This window comes from Chrysemys picta, unplaced genomic scaffold (assembly GCF_011386835.1).
Source record: "Chrysemys picta bellii isolate R12L10 unplaced genomic scaffold, ASM1138683v2 scaf472, whole genome shotgun sequence".
Lineage (NCBI taxonomy): Eukaryota > Metazoa > Chordata > Testudines > Emydidae > Chrysemys > Chrysemys picta.
Window position 1 is genome coordinate 28,365 of NW_027053179.1, and position 20,636 is coordinate 49,000.

Below are 20,636 nucleotides of genomic sequence, written 5' to 3' on the forward strand. Positions count from 1 at the left end.
GCACTTGGCATGGAGGGGCAGGGCCCTGGGGTGTTCTGGGGCAGGGCTGGTCCTTGAGCGGTGGCAGGGTTGGGTGCAGCCTCACCGCTGAGTCTGTGGGCTGGGAGGGAGCTGCACAGTGATCTCCCACCTCTGTGCAGCCAGTGGCCTGTGCTCTGTACTGCCATGCTGGAACCTCCACATTTATTTGACAAATAAAATTTGCAGAATTTTAAAATAGTGTGGGCAGAATTTTTAATTTTTTGGCACAGATTCCCCTCAGGAGTAATAGGATGTATTATGATGCAGTCTTTAATTGCGTGGTCACATACTCTTTTTCCCACAGACCCCCCTATCTCATTCAGTGCATCGGATGGACAGTGTTCACTTAATGAGCAGCTATTCAATATTTTGTTTTCTCATCATTGTTCCTTGTTTGGCCCCAGGCCTTACTTCCTTCACACTTTCCGAATCCTGCAGAAAGAATGATTAATTTCCTCACGGGCTTTTCAACTTCAACTTCAAGGACGCTTACAACTATAATATCTGAGTGCTTCACAAACACTAAATAATTTATCTTCACAACACCCATGTGAGATGAGAGGATGATACTATCAACATGTGAGGAGCTGAGGCATGGAAAGATTAAAGTCAAAGTATCCACTAATTTTGGGTACCCAATGTGAGACACCTAGGACTTGATTTTTCAGAGTACTTAGCATTATATGGCACTTCGAAAGTTTAAGCACAGCTCCTATCGACTTCACCTGCAGATGTGAGTGCTCAGTTTTGCAAACCAGGGACTCAAATTGTGTGTCCAGAAAAAGCAGGGCACACAATTAGTGACCAGCTGTGAAAAGTTTGGTCTACATGACTTCCCAGTACCACACAGGCAACCTTAATTCTGGCATTTCCGAACTTTTGAGCACTTGACTTTGAACCTTAATAATGTACTTTTATTGTTATTTGTGGTGTGTAATTTTCTATTAAAAAAGCAAACTGAAAAAACAGAACAATTCCATCATGTGTTATCATATGATGCCCACACATGTCATCAGAAGGTTGGAATCTATAGATCCACCACACAGATCTCTGCAAACTGAGACACCGGTAAATGATAACAATAGTAGGCTGCCATCCTCACTGTGGACGAGCATTGGGGAGGGAGGGACACACTTTGCTGGTGGGTTTCACAGACATTCGCTGACAGCAGAGGAATGGTGGGACTTGGGGATCTTGGGTGCTAAGCGTGGCTCTGGAGGGGAATGTGCTCTAGTGGGCACAGACTCTTCTTCCCATCTTCCTCAAGCCTGACCCATTCTGCGCCCTGCCGTCAAACCTGTCCCTGTCCTAGTCCTGTCTCTTCCCCATCCCTCTACCTCCTTGCCCCACTCCCACTCTCGTTGCGTACCCAGTCCCAGTTTCCACTCCTCAGGCTTCTCATCCCAGTCCCAATCTCCTTGCCCAGCTACTCCTCGTATACCCATCTAGGTTTGCTGTCCAAGTCCCAATCTCCCTCCCTCCCAACTCCCAGTGTCTTCCTCCTCCCAGTCTCCTTGTCCTGCCAGTCCCAGTTCCCATCTCCTGGTCCCTCATCTAAGCTGTCTCTCCCTCCCTTCATCTCCCAGGCTCCCCCATCCTTTCCCTGGTTCCTTGTCCCAATCTTTTTACCCAGCCCGTCCAAGTTCTCCCCCTGCAACCAGCTCCTTGTTAGATCTGTCCCCCCTTAGTTCCAATCCCCAGGCCTCATCCATCTCAGTGCTCCCCCACAAACTAACTGGCTCCCAGTCCCCTCCCTGTTTCCCTCATCAGCTTCTGGTCCTAATCTTTACTCTCCTCTCTCCCAACCAGACCCAGTCTCCCCCTCCTCAGTGACAGATTTCCCTAGCCTCGTTCTCAAACAGCTGGATTGATTTTTTTAAAAATTTCATTAAAAACAATCCGAGGCAGAGACTGGATGGAAAATTTCAGCCCAAACAGTTAAACTTGGGCAAATTTATAAGCAACTGAAAACAGGTTCTTCTAATAGGAAGTGTCGGGCAACCTTAAAAATAGGCGGGGGCTATTGGGCCATTTACAAAGCAACGTTAAGTTCATGGAAAGTATTTGAATAGATGAGTATGTTATGTTTGGAAAAGCATGAAAAGGCAGAATGAAAGAGAGAGAGATACAGTATTTTTATTTCATGAATAATTATAGAGGGTAAAATGGTTTGCCACATTCCAACAAGATCTTTGGAACCATGGTGACAACTAGCAGTGCTATGGAAGTCATATTGCAGGCCAGCGTCTATCAGTATGATGTGAAATGGAAGGTGTAAAGAACTCTAGGAAGACTTCTTCTGCATTAGAGGTGGAAGATCAAGATGAATGCCCATGAATTTTTTCACTTTTATATTCAGGACTTGATCCACCTTCCAGGGATGCATTGGTTCAAATCCAGGGGCATGTTTTAAACAGTGACCAAGATTCCATAGCAGGCTCTCAGCAGAGGTGACCCAGCTGATGTGCTGTACAACCGTTAGCAGTTTTAAATATTCTGCTGTTCAGTTTCACCGAATGCCTCCTTTTCCTTGTATTGTGAGAAAGGGCGATTAGAAGTTTCCCGTCTACCATTTTTATATCTTTATCTTATCACCTTACTCCTCTCCTCTCGAAAGCCAATGATTTCAGTTTAGTATTCATTCATCGTGTGATGTTATGATCAATCAATATGTTATATTACATATATTCACTGTATGTTTATCAGAGTTGATTCGTAGAATTATAAAAGTAAAACATTGATCAGTATTTAGAGAAACTATGTAATGGACAGAAGTAAAACAAGCTGAAATGCAAAAATCTGTAGGGTGAGGCCTGCAAGACTTTAGCTTAGTTATTTTAGGCCTTGGAGACAAGAAATGATGGCGCATGTCAATAACCGAGAAATAACCCGATGGGAAAGAGGTACCAACCAATAATATTGTGAAAGTATAGCTGGAAAGATTAAATTTAAATGATAAAATACTGTAACGACAAATATTGTCTCTAACACGTGCCCTAACTGCAGGATAAAGGTGGTACGTCAATGTTCATAAGAACCTACCCGGCCTATAAAATTCAGGGTTTCTTGTGTTTCCAGGGCACACAAACCAATAAGAAAGACAGGGTTGACACTTTCATGTACATGCACAGAATGTAGGTATAGACAGACTCACAGTATAAAAAAGGGTGCCCAGAACAGGAAAATTGAGCTTCCGGGGGGAAACTCCAGCAGGAACCACTCCCGTATTGATGATCAATCCATAAGAGGGCAAACAGACTAACACCATCTCAGAGGATGTGAGTATGTCTGTAGGTATAACTGGTGCATTATATTTATCTTTAGGAATTGTATATGCTGTGACATTTATAGCTTTCTTGGTAACTTTAATAAAACTACTAAAAATAGATGCTCTGATAATTGTGTGTGTTATTTGCCCATGGTTTTATGTGTTCCTATTAACTCTAGATCCAGAACAAACCGAGATAACTCTGTTGAACTTGAGACTGTAGCTGCCAGAGCAGAAATCACTAAAGTATGATTAACATTAAATAGAATAAAAGGCTACAGATTTGGTGCCCGACAGCAGGACCATAGAGAACACATGAAACCAATAAGAAACAAAGGTTTGAGGGGAAAAAATATATATATAGGTCAAAAGTTATAATGAACTAAAAGAGAGAGTTCCTGCTTATGCTTGCTTGCCTTTTATGTTGTTTTGTTTGTGTGTCTGTGTCATGTTGTAAGAATTGAGCTCAGGGGAAAGAAATAGGAAGACCACAGTTGTGTAAAAGGATCCAAGCATTCACATACAGGTAGAAACCCTATCCGGCATGGCAGAGTGAGTCAGATGGTTCACCGTCATCTGTCAGTAATAAGCTCCCCAAATTTGTTAATAAGCTCCTCGAATTTTAGACTCCTCTGGACTGTGCCACTTTGTGGGGTTACCATGGTCACCGCCCCTCCTCTCGGTGTACTCCAGCTGTAAACAGCTGAAGGAGAAGTAAGCACCATAAGCCCTTCTCAAATTGAGAAATCACTATAAGATATTTATCAGGAGCAAGTCAGGGATGCCTTCTATTATTTTTCTAAGGAAAGTATGGAACAGAATAAATTATCCATTCAGACGTGTTTTAACAGACCCACAAACGTCCCTGGAGGCCTTTGTGCAAGACTACATCAAAATCCATGGGGGAGGATTAGCTAGAAGACCAAGCAGTGGCATCCTGTGGGCCCATAGAGATCCTTGGAATTTAATGTGTTCGCTCTTTGAGAAGGAAAAAGTAAAGGAAAAATCTCAAGAGATGAAAGAAATAGCCACGGATCGTGTATACATTGCATGTAATATCCTGGGGAGAAGATTTAATAGGAAGGTTGAGCAACTGGAAGAGGCGAGACAAGTCTTGTCCAGAGAACAGGAAACTAATAACACATTGAGAGAACAGCTTAGCAGGACAAGAGAGATAAATTCCGTACTCCTTGATCAAAGGACAGTTTGGCAAGAGACCTAAGCTACAGCAAGTAACAATTACAAAAGGCTGGTTATGAAATTCTGATGTGGCAAGAAGTGAGAATAGCAGAGCTAGCTCACAGAACACAGGCATTAGAACAAACTTGTGATATTCTGGAGAATATGTATTGTCAGGTAATAGACACCGAAGGTGAGAATAAGCAGATACCTCAAGTAGACGAGGAGGATAATTGTATGGAGATGGAGTTGCCACATGTGTATGTTGTAAATATAATTCCAGATATTCCAGTAGCTATGGTGGGACCTGGGGAAGAACTACCCACAAGTGGAGGTCGAATCTCACCCCCACTTACCAGATTGAGAGCTAAACTCAAACAAGAACAACAGAAAACTGAACAATCTGGAGGGTTGGGAATAGAGGAAGTATCAGACACAGACACAGACACAGAAAATTGGGGGGAAGAGAATGAGAAATGTAAAGACGCCGACAGTAGTGAAGCAAGGAAAAAGCAAGTCGTAGACTGTCTCGATGGAAGCTTTGGTAAGAAATTAAATATTGCAGGTTTAAGACAAGAAATGAAATGAGCAGCAATGAATAGCTGTTGTGAGAGTGAGATGAAAGAGGGACAAAGAATAACCAAGCCAGACATGTCACAAACCCATCCGCAATTGTGCAGTTTGTTACAAGAAACTCAGGAAACTATAGAAGTTGCTGTGAAGGCCTGTAAGAAGGCAATCTTAAATATCAGTAGCTCTCAGGAAAGACAGAAGTCTTTTATTTGCCTGGGTTCTTTCCATAGAATCCCACCACAGGCTTCTTTTTGGGCTAACAAATCAGCACGATGATTTTCCTGAGCATATGGCCCGGTTTTACTATGAGCTTGCACCGTCTGAATTATGGGTTGCTGTTCTGGAGTGGAGCAAGTTGCAGCTGTGTTGGTCCAGGGATATTAGAGAGACAAAGTGGGTGAGGCAATACCTTTTACCGGAGCCGAGCATCATGATTTTCTGCCCAATTTACAGACGGTGCAAAATTCGTCTTACAGTTTCCTTACCTGTTTTCGGTATTATCTTAGACTAAGTTTAAGCTTGGGGAGGTTTTCAGAGGAAACAGAGCTGGAGGGTGGCAGGACATTTTTCTATCATGGCCTTGTGCGGAACCCTACACTAAGCATATTGCTACACCATTCAGAATGAAGGAAAGTACATGTACACACATGTGGTCTCCATAGCTGTTTCTCAGGTAGGGCGATTCAAACTATATAATGTATAGCACTAAACATAAGGGTGAATGAAAATGTAAAGCTCCTGTTTTTGAAGCAGCGTGGACATAAAAGTTCATTCCATGCAAGCTGAGCACTTCCAATTTGGGTTTAGGATTTAAATTGGTGCTTTGTGTGAGTTCTGTGAAAATGTTCCAAGAGCTAGAAGTTTTGTCTTGAAGTGATTCCTTATTATTCCTTTAAAAAGTCACCTCATTTGATGCAGGCGGGCCAGAACTCTGCAGCCATCATCACATTTCAGGCTTCTTTTGGTTCAGAGCAATTTATGAAGATTTTCATTGGGTAGAATGGGAAGTGACATGCATTTCAGATAGAGAAATGAAAATCCTCTGCCAAGCTCAGGGTAACCAAAAACGTAAAACCCACACCTTCCAGACTTGACATAAAACATCTGTTTTATTAGGGGATTGAGGTTTCTTGGGAAGTCATAAAAGACATAGTTGGGTTTCATATGTCAACCATCCAAATGCTTTTGCTTTGAAGGCTGTAAGGCTGGCTGTACAGACTTTAAAAGTAGACATGCCGCACAGCCATGACCACAGTGTTGTTTAGTGAGAGTGAGCCAGGCCCAGTTGCAGCTTCCTAAATGAGAAAAGAGATATTTTCCGTTTCCATCACAAAGAAAAAGTGCCCAACCAACTAGTTTTTATAGAGGGATTCTTTCTAGTGACACAAGACACCACACGTTGGATGTACAAAGATCTCTAGTAAAGAACTACTGTACAATACACATGACAAGTGCCTCATTATTTTTATTAGCTGCTAAGTGCCCATCTCTGCAGATCGATGGGGATAGCATCCCCCCACAAGGCCCAAACGGACAGCTAAAGGAGAAAACTGAAATAGGCGAGTGGGGACAGGGCAATTCCTATTTAAAATTTTGTTAAAAAACGAAGAGTTCCTCTTTAGCAGAAGGGTCTAAAAAGCCCATGTGTCGCTGCAGAGGTGGAACAGAACAGGTGGAGGTTTTCAGGAGGGTTGGATCTCTCCTCCCTTGCCACTGACTGACAGGTCTGGTTCTGCCTTATGAGCCACAAACAGATGACCCATAGTAATGGATTACCCGTGGTAATGGATCTGGGGTCTTGCTGCACAGAAGAAAAGTGATGTGTTTGCTATGCAGGAGCCCAAGCAGGTGTGGGGAGCTATATTCCTTGAATTCAAGACAGGTGTTGTCCCTCCCCATTCCCTAACCAGCTGTACTCTTTCACACCTTCTATCCTAATATCTTTGTAAATCCCATTTGTGGTCATTTTCTGAAGATGTAGGCTTTGTCTTCACTGCTCAAAAGGGTGGGTTTTCACTGCAGAATAACTAACATGTTTAACCTCAGTGTTTAACCCCTTCCCTCTAAGCATAGAGCACAGAATGACATTTAACACATTTATATTATGTGCCGCAAAGAAACAGACACAAGCTGAAATGCATGTAATCTCCTAAATGCCATGTGCAATACTCATACGTAACTATTAGTTTTGATGAATGCCCATATTCTCAAGTAGCGAACACAAATACCTCCCTTCCAACTCCCAGTGCCTTCCCCCTCCCAGTCTCCTTGTCCTGTACCTTTGCATAAAGTTGCCTATACTAGCAATTAAAAGACATGACATAACCTACTGTATGCTGTACCTGTAGTGCCAGGATCCATCAAGAAGACAAGACTTAAGCAGCACATAGTTTTATTTTTAATCACGCTCTTTAAAAAAGTGTGACCGTAAGACCTGGTGAAGAGATCATCAAGATTTTCTGCATTCAGTAAGACTTTATCCCATTTTCCTTTTCTCATCATCTCTGTACCAGAGACACTTAAAATAACTAACAACACTGACTTAACACCCGCTTTAAACATATTGAAAAAGACCAATTTTCTGTTGGATCCAGCACTTTTAAATTATGTTGGTTACCATGAGAACTTGATTAAAATGCCACCCAGATGCTTGCAGAGAAAAAAACAACAACAAACAACAAAAATTCACTTTTAACCTTTAAGGAAAAGCCAGTGATAGTACACTTGCTATATTGCAGTATTTTCATAAGCTCCAAAACATTCTGCAGTAACAGGCAGTAGAAATGCCCAGACAGATTTATTTTGCTGAATATCTTCTTTTGGAAAATATTTAGCTGACAGAACAGCTTTCATCCAATACTGTCACACAATATTCCATTTATGAGGCATATTCACAGACACGCACGTTCCATGGAGGATCTGGTTTGAAAACAAAAGGGCTATTGCTCATGCTAATGGTGTTCTCAAATCTGACAGCCAGTCAGAACGGCACATGTATATTTTTGGTGATGCAACAGATATGTCATAGGTCTGATGCATTCTGGTTTCTATTCTATTTGCTAATTTTTGAATGTTGGTTTTTTTTTTGTTTTTTAAATTGTATTTTAAATTAAATGTTTTTTAAATTATTGTATTTATTAGTGAACTTTTTTTTAATTTACACTCTGATGGTCTACGAAATAATGGGAATCCTTTAAATTAGGCAAGATTATAAATTATGCAGCTAGGAGACAATTTTTAACACTTCCACCGTCAGTCTTCTTGGAATGTAGTAAACTCCAGGGCCAGATTTTCCACTGATGTAAATCAATGCAGCACTAGTGAAGACAATAGAGCTACCCTGATTTACACCAGCTTAGAATCTGGAACCAGGTTACGACTTGTAAACTACAGGATGGGCCCAGTTTTGTCCTCAGCTACACATAGGTATTATTTCCATTGACTTCTAAAGGCTTTACACCCAGATGTCACTTGAGGGCAAAATTGGGCCCTATCATCCTAATCAAAACTTGATTCAATGCCCACTGAAATCAATGGGAGTTTTCCTATTGACTTCAATGAGCACTGGATCAGGCCCTTATTAGGTTAACGATAGGTAGGAGAATGTTACAATCTCCCAGGACCTCAGCATGTTTAAAGACGAAGTTCTCTTCTCTTTTGTGTTCAAGAAAAAACCCTCAAGTTTATTTTTCTTAGATATGGATTTTCCAGGAGATTAATGACATTAGCAATTATGAGGTACTGTGTCTAAAGAGATTTCCCCTTTGTTAGCTCTAGATGGCTGAGATTATGATTTGTTAGTAATTTGCCTTCTTCTGTTAGGCATCAGACGGATGTAATTGACCAAAATTGGCCAAAGGATTCTCAGACAACTGAGTATTTTCATCCTTTGCTGAAAGCCCTGCACCTATTAAACTGATTTCAAGATTGTCACTTTTAAATGGAAGGTTTTGCAAGGTGTTCCTCTCACTTACGCCACTGTATATTTACTGTATTCATCCATACAATATATGCACTCTTTAGAAAAGGAAGGATGAATTTATGGTTAAGGCCCTGCAGCAGGACTAGGGAGCTATGGGTTCATCTACTAACTTGCTGTGTCACCTTCAGCAAATCACTAAAAGCTTGTCTGCACGAACTGCAAGCTGGGGTGTGAATCTACCCCCACTAACCTTCCATGTTCTAACTGTCCATGTGGACCCTACTGAAACTGTTAATGCACTTTGATCTAGTCCTCTTTGAAATAGGTCTAGATCAAAGTGCATTAATGAACTGTTAATGAACACGAACGGCTAAAGCGCGGGAGGGGTGTGCAGGGTAGATTTACACTCAAGCTTGCTGCCAACTAAACATTCAAGCAGACAAACCCCAAATCTGTTTATGCCTCAGTTCCCCATCTGAGGAAATGCAGATAATAATGTTTACTTTGTCTGTATTGCCTCTTTAGAGGGTAAAGTCTTTGGGGGAGGGGCTGTCTCTTACTGTACGTGTTAGGGTTGTCGATTCAGCTGAGGCCAAGAGATGCTACTGTAATACAAATCAGTAAGAATGATTTTTATTTCAGGTTTGAGAGGGTTCTTGATTGTTCCTTAGATCAAGACCCACTGGTTTGCTTCTTTTGCACTGTCTCTATGGAACCTTCCCTTTGCCACTCCTTCGCCACAATTATATAATAGGTTTTCAAAGTTTGTTCATCACATTAAGACTAGTCTTATTAAGGGTGGTTTGATTCTCTTGTTTGATCCACACTCCAAGATATATAGGTTTTTGCACATACAAGGAGTTGAAAACTATCTGCCCACAAATACTGCAGTCACGTGTTTAAATGTTTTGCACCCCATAGTCTCTAGTGATGGGATAAATTCAAACTGGATTCGAATCCAAGCTGTAGACTCAGGCATTCAACAGTACCGCTGCTTATCTGCAAGAGGCACAAATTTACCTGAACATCTCTGAGCTGGAAAGCAGGTTGAAAGGATCATTCTGTTGAGATTTTTTCATGACCTTACCAGTACTGTCATGTTTTGTTCAAGCCAGAAATAGCATGAGAACAGCCTTTCTTGGCCCCTTTTGGTACCTTCATTTCTAGTGGAAACGAGTTAACCAAACATGCTGAACCTCAAAAAAATCATTTTGATTCAAATTTTAAGCCACTTTTGTTTAGATTAGTTTGTAATTTATTTGAGCTATTTTGCCCAACTGGTCAATATGCAAGATTCTTGAGCTGTGATAATAATTGGCTCGTTGCTACATTAGACCAAATTAATCCCTGAGGTAACTCATTTTAAGCTGAAGGAGGTACACTAGACCTGAAGCTGGCCCATTGGTCTCTCTGTTGCCATTGTTGTCTCTTGTCTTATACTTCGACTGTAAGCTCCTTCGAGCAGGGACTCTTTTTGTTCCGTGTTTGTACAGCACCTGGCACAGTGGAGTTCTGTTGAATGGCTGAGGTTCCTAGACACTACCACAATTCAAATAATAATAATAAAACTATTGCAGCAATAAATCATAAAGGATAATAAAAAATATGGACAAAAAGGTTCATAGTAGCCAGTTTCCTGATTCATCATGATTAATCTGGTGGACTACTTTTTGGTTTTGTTTTAGTTAATATCACACAGAACAAAGTAAAGGCAGTCTATGTTTGTATAAGTGGCTTAAATGAAGTCAAGAAATATTTGTAAAAAACAAATAAATATTTATCCCCAGGAAAAGATGGGCTCAATCATTAAAAAAAAAAAAGAGGAATGGGGGGCAAATGAGAGAAGGTTTTGGTAGTGAAGTACTGCAGGGAGAGCTGATAGTATGGTAGTGAATAACATCACGTGAATAACAATTTGCGAGAAAGGGAATGAATGGCCTGTGGTTTATATGGGTAGATGATCCAAGACACCATGAAATCTATCCGAGATCTTCTGCATCACGGCAGGGGACAGGGAAGGGTTGAATATCAACCAGACATGAAATTTTCATATAAGAATGAGACAAAGCCCTCGAGTTCAATTTCTTAGGGAGGGATGTGAATACTCCTTAAGAAGCAAAATTACAGGCAAATAACATGCCTTAACATCAGTGTGGCAGAAGGTGGTGTAGATATCAGCTGAAACAGAATAATGATGTATGTCCCCCGTCCCCCCTCCGCCTTTATTTTCTTTCTCTGGAACTCTCACTACTGCTATCCATTTCTTTGAGGTACTTCCTAATGTACCTGCTTAACCCTATGAAATTCACATTTAGTCCAGAGCATCACATTTTCTACAATTAATAGATTTCTTTTATGGTTTACTGAATGAATATCTTATTATAAAAATAAAATATAACTTCTTTTCTATGTTTTTTCCCCTGCTTTGCTTCCAGACAATAATTATTTCCATCTATACCATGATACTTCCTGGTAAGAACAAAGTAACATGGGAACTGCCATATTCAATTAGAGTAGTCCAGTATCCACCAATAACAGCTGCTTCAGAGAAAAGGGCAAGAAACCCTGCAGTGGTCAGTTACAGGATAACCTGCCTTCAGGCAAAGATACCTCCTAATTCCCAGCAGTTAGTGGTTGGCTTATGCCCTGAAGCATGCGGCATTGTATCCCTTCCAAAATTAATGGATTTTTATTTTAAATTCATACTATTATCTCTGGATAACCTTGTTTTCTCTATAAGTTTCTAACCCAATTCTTGATGCTGTAAGATCCTCAAAGTACACAGAATTTCTTCTAAAAACTAAGGGTGAAATCCTGGCCCCACTGAAGTCAGTGGGAAACTCCCACTGACTACAGCAGAGCCAGAATGTCATCCTAAACCACTGTATTTTGTGTGTGCGCAAACCCCATTATTAATGCCGCCAACTGTTTTCATATTTCCATGAAGCATTATGTGAACTTCACCGGCAAGGATGCAAAAACAAAACAAAAAAGCACAGCTCCAGTAGGTCCTAGTAGATAAGACTAGTACGTCAACCAGTCCTGAGCCAATTTCTGCTGTTTCTCTACCCAGTGCCATTAGCAGACTGCCCAGCAGCTGACCGCCAACTCTGACAAAAGCTGTTATTGTTGAAGGCACCACCAGCAATCAAACAACCCTTCCACCCCACCCTCCAGCTAAAAACTCTTACAAGACCCAGGGCCAAATTCCCCTCTTTATTACACTGGGTTAAGAGAGTGCTTCCCCCCCGCATCACTCAAGGACGTATTTTTTTCTATCAGCTACTGTGGCACTTACTGAACAACTTGCAGCAGTGGTACCACCTCTACCTGTACAAGTCTAGCCTAAACAACCTTGCTTCCCAGTTGTAAATACGTTTGGTGAATATGATGGTGACTCAGCCTACTACGCAGAGTTATAACCATTATCATTGTCGTTATTTATTGGCATCAGCAGACATAGGCACTCCTCCTCCTTTCTGTCTCTCGACAACTATGAGTGATTCCTTCTCAAAGTGTGGCAGATGGGTTATTAGCTGATAAATACCAGTAACACATGCCAGAGGGGTACTGCTGCCAGTAACTTGCCCTAAAGTGGTTTGGGGACACTTGGGGTGGGGGGAAATGCATAAAAAAAGTTGGCAGCCGAAACTTAGTAATAATTTATGTTTTGTTCTGTGCTCTTTTTTCACCTTCCCTCAATGTCATTTCCCCCCCTCCCATCACGCTGTGGCAGAGACACTGAATGCTTACGAGTACAACCTAAGGCACAGTGAGATAAGGCTCAAGAAGTCTCTTTCCCTAAAAATCAAGAAAACTTATTATATGTAGATACTATGGGCCAGATCCACAGCTGGCATGAATCAGCGTCATTTCACTGAAGTTCAAGACAAGCAGCTCTAACCACTCGACACAAAATCCTTTCTGACAGCCACATCACTCCAATCAAACAGAAGGGGAACCACTAGAGCTGTAATGAAAGTTATGTTTCATTTCTCTAAAAGGCTATACATGTACCTGGCAGCTTACAGAACACTTGAAAAAGAGATGTTTCTTGGGCAAAGAGTTTACAATCTAACTCAAACAAAAATAGGATACATAAAAACCCTCACTCGAGGATGGAATTGGACACATCTTGGCCTCATGGTGTTCTGGAGCCTGTAATTCAGAATAACTTTTGCTAATACCTTTCCGTCAACGTTCCTGTGAATCTAATACTCAGCAAGACAGGAACAAAGATATGCATGTATAAGCAATACATAAATAAAAGTATAATCCTTTCCAAAGACATTAGCAGTGTCAACCTGACATAGCTTTGGAGAGCGCTACAATTCTTATTATTATCTTGAAATGGTTTGCAGGCAGTCGGGTACCTGGCCTACATTTAGGTAAGTAAGTTGTCATCATATTTAAAACCCTTCACTCTCCCTATTGAGGAAAGCCTTGACCCTTACTTACTAGAACTTGATTCTGCATAGAGTCTCCATGCTGAAAGGTCTATGTCTTAAAGAGACTCTTACGTTTGTGCTTTTGCTATGTTTTCCCCCATATTGCTATCACCCAACACAAGGGTTACACTTGTACAATATCCAAATACACAAAATAAAAAGCCTCTTTTCCACAAGCTTTCCCAAGTACCTGCCTGTAGGATGCTGTCTCTGTTGTCAGGACTAAAATAACCACTACAGGAACAAAAGATACCTAAGACACTGCACAATTTCAAGTATAACAAAAAAAGATGTTCAGCGAGATTAAATTGGCCTGATAGTTTCATAAATGAGATCTCAGCTGCTATAAATTGTTTTAGCTCCATTATTTCTTCTTTAACACAGGTACAGTGACCTGTGCAAAAAGGGTAAGTGCTGTGGCAATCAATTAGTATCTGAAGATCTTTAGATTTATTATGAGACCCAGTGCATGCTGGGATGGGACACTTTTGGAGTTTATTTTGTGCAGATTATTAGCTACGAAAGAAGGATGTATGAAATAAATCTGCCTGTTCTTTACTTTAATACCAAAGGCAGATTCTGGCCTTCATTCCAGTCCCTATAAACTACTCCAGTGACAGGATCTGCCAGGGCTAGGGAAGAATTGCCATGGACAGGAGCAGTGTAGGGCCAGTAGAAGCCGCCGTATGCTGCCCTTACCCCTGGCACAGTCTATGGGAATTCTGGGTTGTGAGCAGCCCACTGGCAGCCCTGGGGAGACTGTCAGAAATTAGAGCTTATGCCGAGAGCAGTTTCAGCTGCAGTTTCTGCAGCAACCCAAAATCCAGAGGGCGCATCTCCCACCTGCTGGCTTGGGCTTTCTGTGCTGCATCTCTCAGGAGCTGTAGCACAGAATCTTCCCCACAGCATATTAATGAAAGAATCCTAGAACCTGGGACACAGAAAATGATGGGATCAAAACAAAGCTCCAACTCTGTTAGGGCTAGATTGTGCCAGGGAAGCACAGGTGCATCTTGAGAGGTGTGGAGTTGCACTGCCCCACAGGAAGCTCCAGCGGGTTCAAAGACAAAAGGAGACAGGCCTGGATGGTGCAGAGGGTGTCAGGGGCCATTCACTTCATGTGGCGGCTCAGAGGGAGGAGTCAGGGAATGCAGAGAGAGATTTTGTCTTTTCCTTGTGCATCAGTTTAATAAATCCCTTAATACTTAGATGAGCCAAATTTGTGCCTTGATGCCACCTATGAACTTGAAGGGATGGGAATGGTTCAGAAAAAATAATATGCAAAGGGGGATTGCTCCTTTTGTTCAATAAATGGCTGGGTTTGTGTCTCTTCTTCAATATAGTTCTGCAATGTTGAGTCTCGTGTTGTATCAAGTAGGCTCTTCTTTTTTTCTCTCTCTCTCTCTCTATATATATATTGAATGGCTCTTATGTTATTAAAGTGTTTTCATTCTTTATTGTCAACTACCACACTTGCATTTTTCTAATGCTGGGGCTGTTTGCCATTTTTAATCTTTAATTCTCTTGGTAGTTTGAGAAGTAGGGCATGGATTACTTGTAGGAGAGCATTATTTCAGTCACAAGTGAGCAGACAAAACTTGCAAGATATAAAATACTCCACAATCTTATAGTCCATCAACTGAAGACCCAATTTACGCTGGATTTGGCAAAATCGAGACGATAGCCAAAAAATAACCCATCAGCTTTCGGCAAAACCAAGCTTGCCTTTGCTGTCTCTGTTCTATAGACCTCTGAATAACTCTTCTTTGTTAATTACTACAACAGTGTATTAATTTTAACTTCACAAAGAGATGTCCAGTGTTCTGACTTGGGTCGTCAGCTTGAGTAAATGGGCATAACTCCACTGCTGTAAATGCCACTATGACTATTTTTACTAGCTGAAGATCAGGCTCTCTGTTTTTACTGTGACTTTTTAAAGGATTTAGAGTACACGGGTTTCTAACCTTCCTGAGCAAAGACAAAACAGATTAGGAATAGGAAAGTAATATATATATATAGAGAGAGATATACCTGTCTCCTAGAACTGGAAGGTATATCTAGGAGATAGGTATATCAAATCCAGCCTCCTGCCTTCACTAGGCAGGACCAAGTACTGATTTTGCCCCAGATCCCTAAGTGGCCCCCTCAAGGATTGAGCTTACAACCCTGGGTTTAGCAGGCCAATGCTCCCCCCACTGAGCTATCCCTCCCCCAAGTAGCTCAGCCTTGCTTTGGATCATTCTATGTTCCTGCTTTTCCCAACATGCCCAAGTGCCCTCCTTCAGGCATCTCAAACTCCTCTATACTCTGGGTCCTGTTCCTCCATTTCCAGGCACCTTGTGCCGTCATTTACATCTGCACGAAGCAAGGGCAACAGGGGTGCAAAATGCTACCGAAACAGAATGGTAGCACTTTGCACCTGCTTGGTACAGGTGCACATGGCTGTTCATTCAGTCCAAGTCCCCTTCCACTTCCTAAAGTTTAATATTTTGTCCCTTGGACTTTGATCCCATTTGCGAGTGTGAATAAGGCCTCTCTCTGCTCATAATCTAAATTGAACTGATAGTCATGTAGCGTGGCAGCACTAGAAATCTAATGTCTCTACTTATTCACAGAACAGGTGCAGCATAGGATGTATACTCATAATCCTAAAAACTGGCCTCCTCAAAGTTTCTTCTTTTCCAAGAAGGAGAATAAGTACAACTCATTTAATTAGCCTCGTTATTTTAAACTCTTGAGATCAGGTAACATCAGTTGTCCTTGCTCTGCCTTCTCCAAATCATCAAAATCCTTTCTGTGGTATGACTGGTCTCTACTGCTGGACAGGGCACTCCAGATCGGTCAAACAAGCGTCATAGGCAGTAACAGTACCCTCTCTTTTGTATCGTATCCCTTGTTAATAAAGGTGTCTCATGTTTTCTTCCTGCAGATCTGTGAACTAGGTCGTTGCTAGGCTGAAGGAGGGAAGATAAGTATTCAGACTGCAGTGGGTGTGACACCTCCCACCAGCAAGATATCAAAGGCCTTTCAAAAAAAATAAAATGGAGGGGGCAGAGAGGCAGGAATGAACCAATGTAGAACAAAATATGCCAGAAGCCATGAGGATTTTTCTGCTGCCTCCTTTCACAAATTTTCCCTTCCTGTGAAACCATGAGCACAAATGTGATGGGAGTTAGTCCCATTACCTAGGCACTATATAGCCTAATGGAAGGCACTCAGGCGCAGACGTACGGTGATGAGCGCAGTATATTGAACAGAACAGAACAGCGCTGTGGGGCTCCCAGTTAATAAGTGAAAAGGTCTTACCTGCTTAAGCAGAGGGGAGAGCTTCGAGGCTGCTGTGTCCTGTGGTTAAAGAACCAGGAAGGCTCTCTGGCTCCTGGGAAGAAATATAAACCGATATATTCCATTTATTCTCAGATGACATCACAGGGCGTCTGATACGATATACACTTAATAATGTCCCTGCCCAGGCCATTTCCCCATCACTATTTTCCAAAGATTGGTAATTTAAGATACAATAACCCAGATCCTCTGCTGTGCCCAGCCTCCTCTGAATGCAGCAGGTGGGGGGAGCTCCAAGGAGCTGTTTGCAGACTGGCCCTGGTAGAGACATCTAGGAGCTGTTCTAAAGGAAGCCAGTTGGTAATGTCCCCAAAAAGACATCTGTCAGATGGGGACGGCTGCATCACAGCATGCTCCAGCCATGCCCCTACACTGGGGAGCCTATGAACTGTCTATCCTGTCTGAGGATTTTCCCATCTCGGGGGAATCTTGAGCAGTGGAGATACAGCCATTTATGGTGAAAAAAAAAAAAAAAGAGTGGCAGAGGACAACATCCTGGCCTGATATTTTGCAATCTCTCAGAAGCCAAAGGATCATTCTCCCAACTAGCCCTTTACTCTCCTCCACTCACAAAATCCTCACGTTGCACTAACTAGCCTGCTGGCTGAGAAGGGCCGGGGAGAGTTCCCATTGGGGTCCAGCCGTGCTGCTGCTAGTTAGAGCTCTTGAGAAAATGATCTGAGATGTAGCCTCACCCCTACAGGAGGCTGAGCATGGTGCTGTTTCCTTAGCAGAGCACAGAAGGAAACAATCAGGCTGAGGTCTCAGATTCAGATAACTCCTGTCGGTCTGGGTTGTCCTACCAGAAGACCACCCGGGACTGGTCGCAGACCTGTTGTACTTTAATTTTAGTATGTCACGCATTACATTGGCCAGGTACATAGTTAAACTTGAAGTGTAAAACAGCTGAATGGGTTTGCTACTCCTGAAGGTCCTGTTCATGCAGGGGATGCTTGCTGCGATTCCTGTTATTTTTTAATACTAGAAGTGAGGATGAAAACATCACCCCCGCACCCTTAACCACTGCCACCAGCTCTCCCATTCATTTCAGGTTCCACATCCACAGCTGCCATTGTTGTTTCTTAATTCCTCCATGGACTTGACTTAGTCGTCCGCCGGGACTCTCTTTCTCTCCCTCACCATCCCTTTGCCCATCTATCCCCTGCTTCTTCTGTGTCCCTTGCTACTATCTCATCACTACTGCCGTTACCGCCTTCTCTTCTGCAGCTCCTGGCACTGGGGTCAGCTTTCCTGGATTTTATGCCTGTTGACATTCTGGACCATACCTCAGCCAGTGTCCAACACTTTCCATGATAAGATCTTGTTTTCAGTTGCTTATAACTTTATCAAACTAACAATTCAGGCTAAAATCTTCCATGTCCGATGTCTGCCTCATAGCATGTGATCACGTCTTTAAAGACTATATTGTAATATAAAAGGGAGCTGAAATAAAGCCACACAGGCAGCTTTAATTGGGGCGTTTCCTAACTTTTCAGTGCTTGACTACATCTTCAATGTACTTTTAATGTAGGTTTGTGTGTGTGGTTTTGTTTCATGTTTTTGGCACAGGTGTGTGTCAATTACAGTTTTATACCCATTGGTCTCATTAATTTTTAGCTTTGGTCTCCAGCAGTTGACAGGTTTTGTTTCTTAAATACACCTCTACCTCGATATAATGCTGGGAGCCAAAAAAAACTTGCCACGTTATAGTTGAAATCGTGTTATATTGAACTTGGTCTGATCCACTGGAGTGCACAGCCCCGCCCCCCAAGAGCACTGCTTTACAGCATTATATCCAAATTCGTGTTATATTGGGTGGCATTATATCAAGGTAGTGGTGTATTATACCTTGAAGAGGATGGTTTCATAAAACGTTGGCAGCAAGTTAATATCAAGAGACTTCTCTGTCCGACTGCGTAGAATCCACCATTCGCCTCTGTACAGTAATTAGTTACAGTGGAATTAGCGGAATTCGTGGAAACAAAGCTCCAGCCTGCATTGATTTTACCCATCCACTGGATGCAGAGGAATTTTATAATAAACTAATTAAATTTGCTCTGGCTCGGCAGAACAATCAATGCTGTGGAGACAGATGAGCATAGTCATCACTTACAGCCCGACTAGGCACTCTGATGCATGGCTGATGCAAAATAATGCTAAAAGGTCTGATCCCGGGGGAGGGGGAATATATATCTATATGAATAGCTATAAACGGTAGACCGAGATTTTAGACAAGGATATAAACTAAAGCAGGGACAGATCTGTAACCTGATTCACAGGATGGCATTAACAAGAACATTAGTATGGCACTTGAACAGGTTTTGTTTTAAATAACTAGCACTTTCAAGCTGTCCCCTAAGGCCAGAGTTGGACATATGCTCTTAAATGTCCTAAACGGTACGAAGTCCTTATTATTTCTTGCCACTTGCAAATATTTACTACACTGATAAACTGTCTGCATCAGAACAGTGGAAATCCTGGACTGCAAAAATATGCCAGGCTATAATTTATCACCCACCCCCCTTAAACCCACCCCAGCCTCTTGTTTTTGGACACAATGGGACAGATCCTCAGCTGGTGTACATGGTCACAGCTCTATTGTGGAGCTGTGGGATGATCCACCCCAAAGAGTTCATGACCTGCTCTCACTAGGACTTTGAAAATGAAAACTTCCTTTATCAAGATTTGCTCACTTACCACAATGAAATAAACCTGGCCAAAGGTTTGCTTGCAAATAATGCAATTACTTTATCTCAGTACACTGAGCAGATGATCTGTGACACAGATGATTTTTGTGTGCCTGTAAAGCATAATGCTGAATGAGGAGTGCTGCGTAGTAGGTAGAACCCTGGACCGGTTCTCAAGAAACCTGTATTCTGTTCCTGGCTCTGCCACCACCCTGCTGTGTGGACTTTGGCAAGTCATTTCAGCTCTGTGCCTCAGTTTCCCCATCTGTAAAATGAGAATAATGATCCTTCCTTTCTAACACAGTGTAGTTGTTGCCTGTCAGTCCTCATCCTCAAAGGAAATCTGCACACTTTCAAAAGACAAGCCTAGGAATTTAAATTCATTACTACGCTAGACACTAAAAATCATGGACTAAACAGAGACACTGGATTTAAGGTTTATTACAACAATCTGTAACCCACTGTGACAGACCCAGACCAGTGGGGTACAGGAGTCTGGTAGAGGGCAAATATACTAGTCACTGGATGAGTAGTTTTCTGTTCCCTGAGTGACCAGGGAAGGGGCTGCACTAGAGTAATCAAGAACCTGCTAGAACCAGTTAAGGCAGGCAGGCTAATTAGGACACCTGGAGCCAATTAAGAAGAAGCTGCTAGAATCAGTTAAGGCAGGCTAATCAAGGCACCTGGGTTTGAAAAGGAGCTCACTTCAGTTTGTGGTGTGAGTGTGAGGAGCTGGGAGCAAGAGGCGCAAGGAGCTGAGAGGGTGTGCTGATGGAGGACGGAGGAGCACAAGCGTTATCAGACACCAGGAGGAAGGTCCTGTGGTGAGAATAAAGAAGGTGTTTGGAGGAGGCCATGGGGAAGTAGCCCAGGGAGTTGTAACAGCTGCATGACAGCTACAGGAGGTACTAAAGATAGCTGCAGTCCACAGGGCCCTGGGCTGGAACCTGGAGTAGAGAGCGGGCCCGGGTTCCCCCCAAACCTCCCAATTGACCTGCACTGTGGGGTCTTCCAGACGGGAAGGTCTCTGGGCTGTTCCCCAACCCACATGGTGAATCTCTGCGGCAAGAAAATCCGCCAATAAGCGCAGGACCCACCAAGATAGAGGAGGAACTTTGTCACACCCACTAACCCCCCTTTTGTCCTATGACTGCCGAGGGGTTAATGGGTCACTCTACCTTGAATGGTCCCTT

The 20,636-nt window shown here is 42.4% G+C and overlaps 1 long non-coding RNA gene across 1 annotated transcript in view; it reads right to left on the minus strand.

Annotated features, from left to right (window-relative positions):
* Positions 1 to 16,836, minus strand: part of LOC135978842 (uncharacterized) — a 40,533-nt gene extending 23,697 nt beyond the window's left edge. Inside the window, exon 1 of the long non-coding RNA XR_010596201.1 lies at positions 16,718 to 16,836. This is a non-coding gene — a long non-coding RNA (uncharacterized LOC135978842). The remainder of the gene's footprint in view (positions 1 to 16,717) is intronic.
* Positions 16,837 to 20,636: the final 3,800 nt, after the last annotated feature.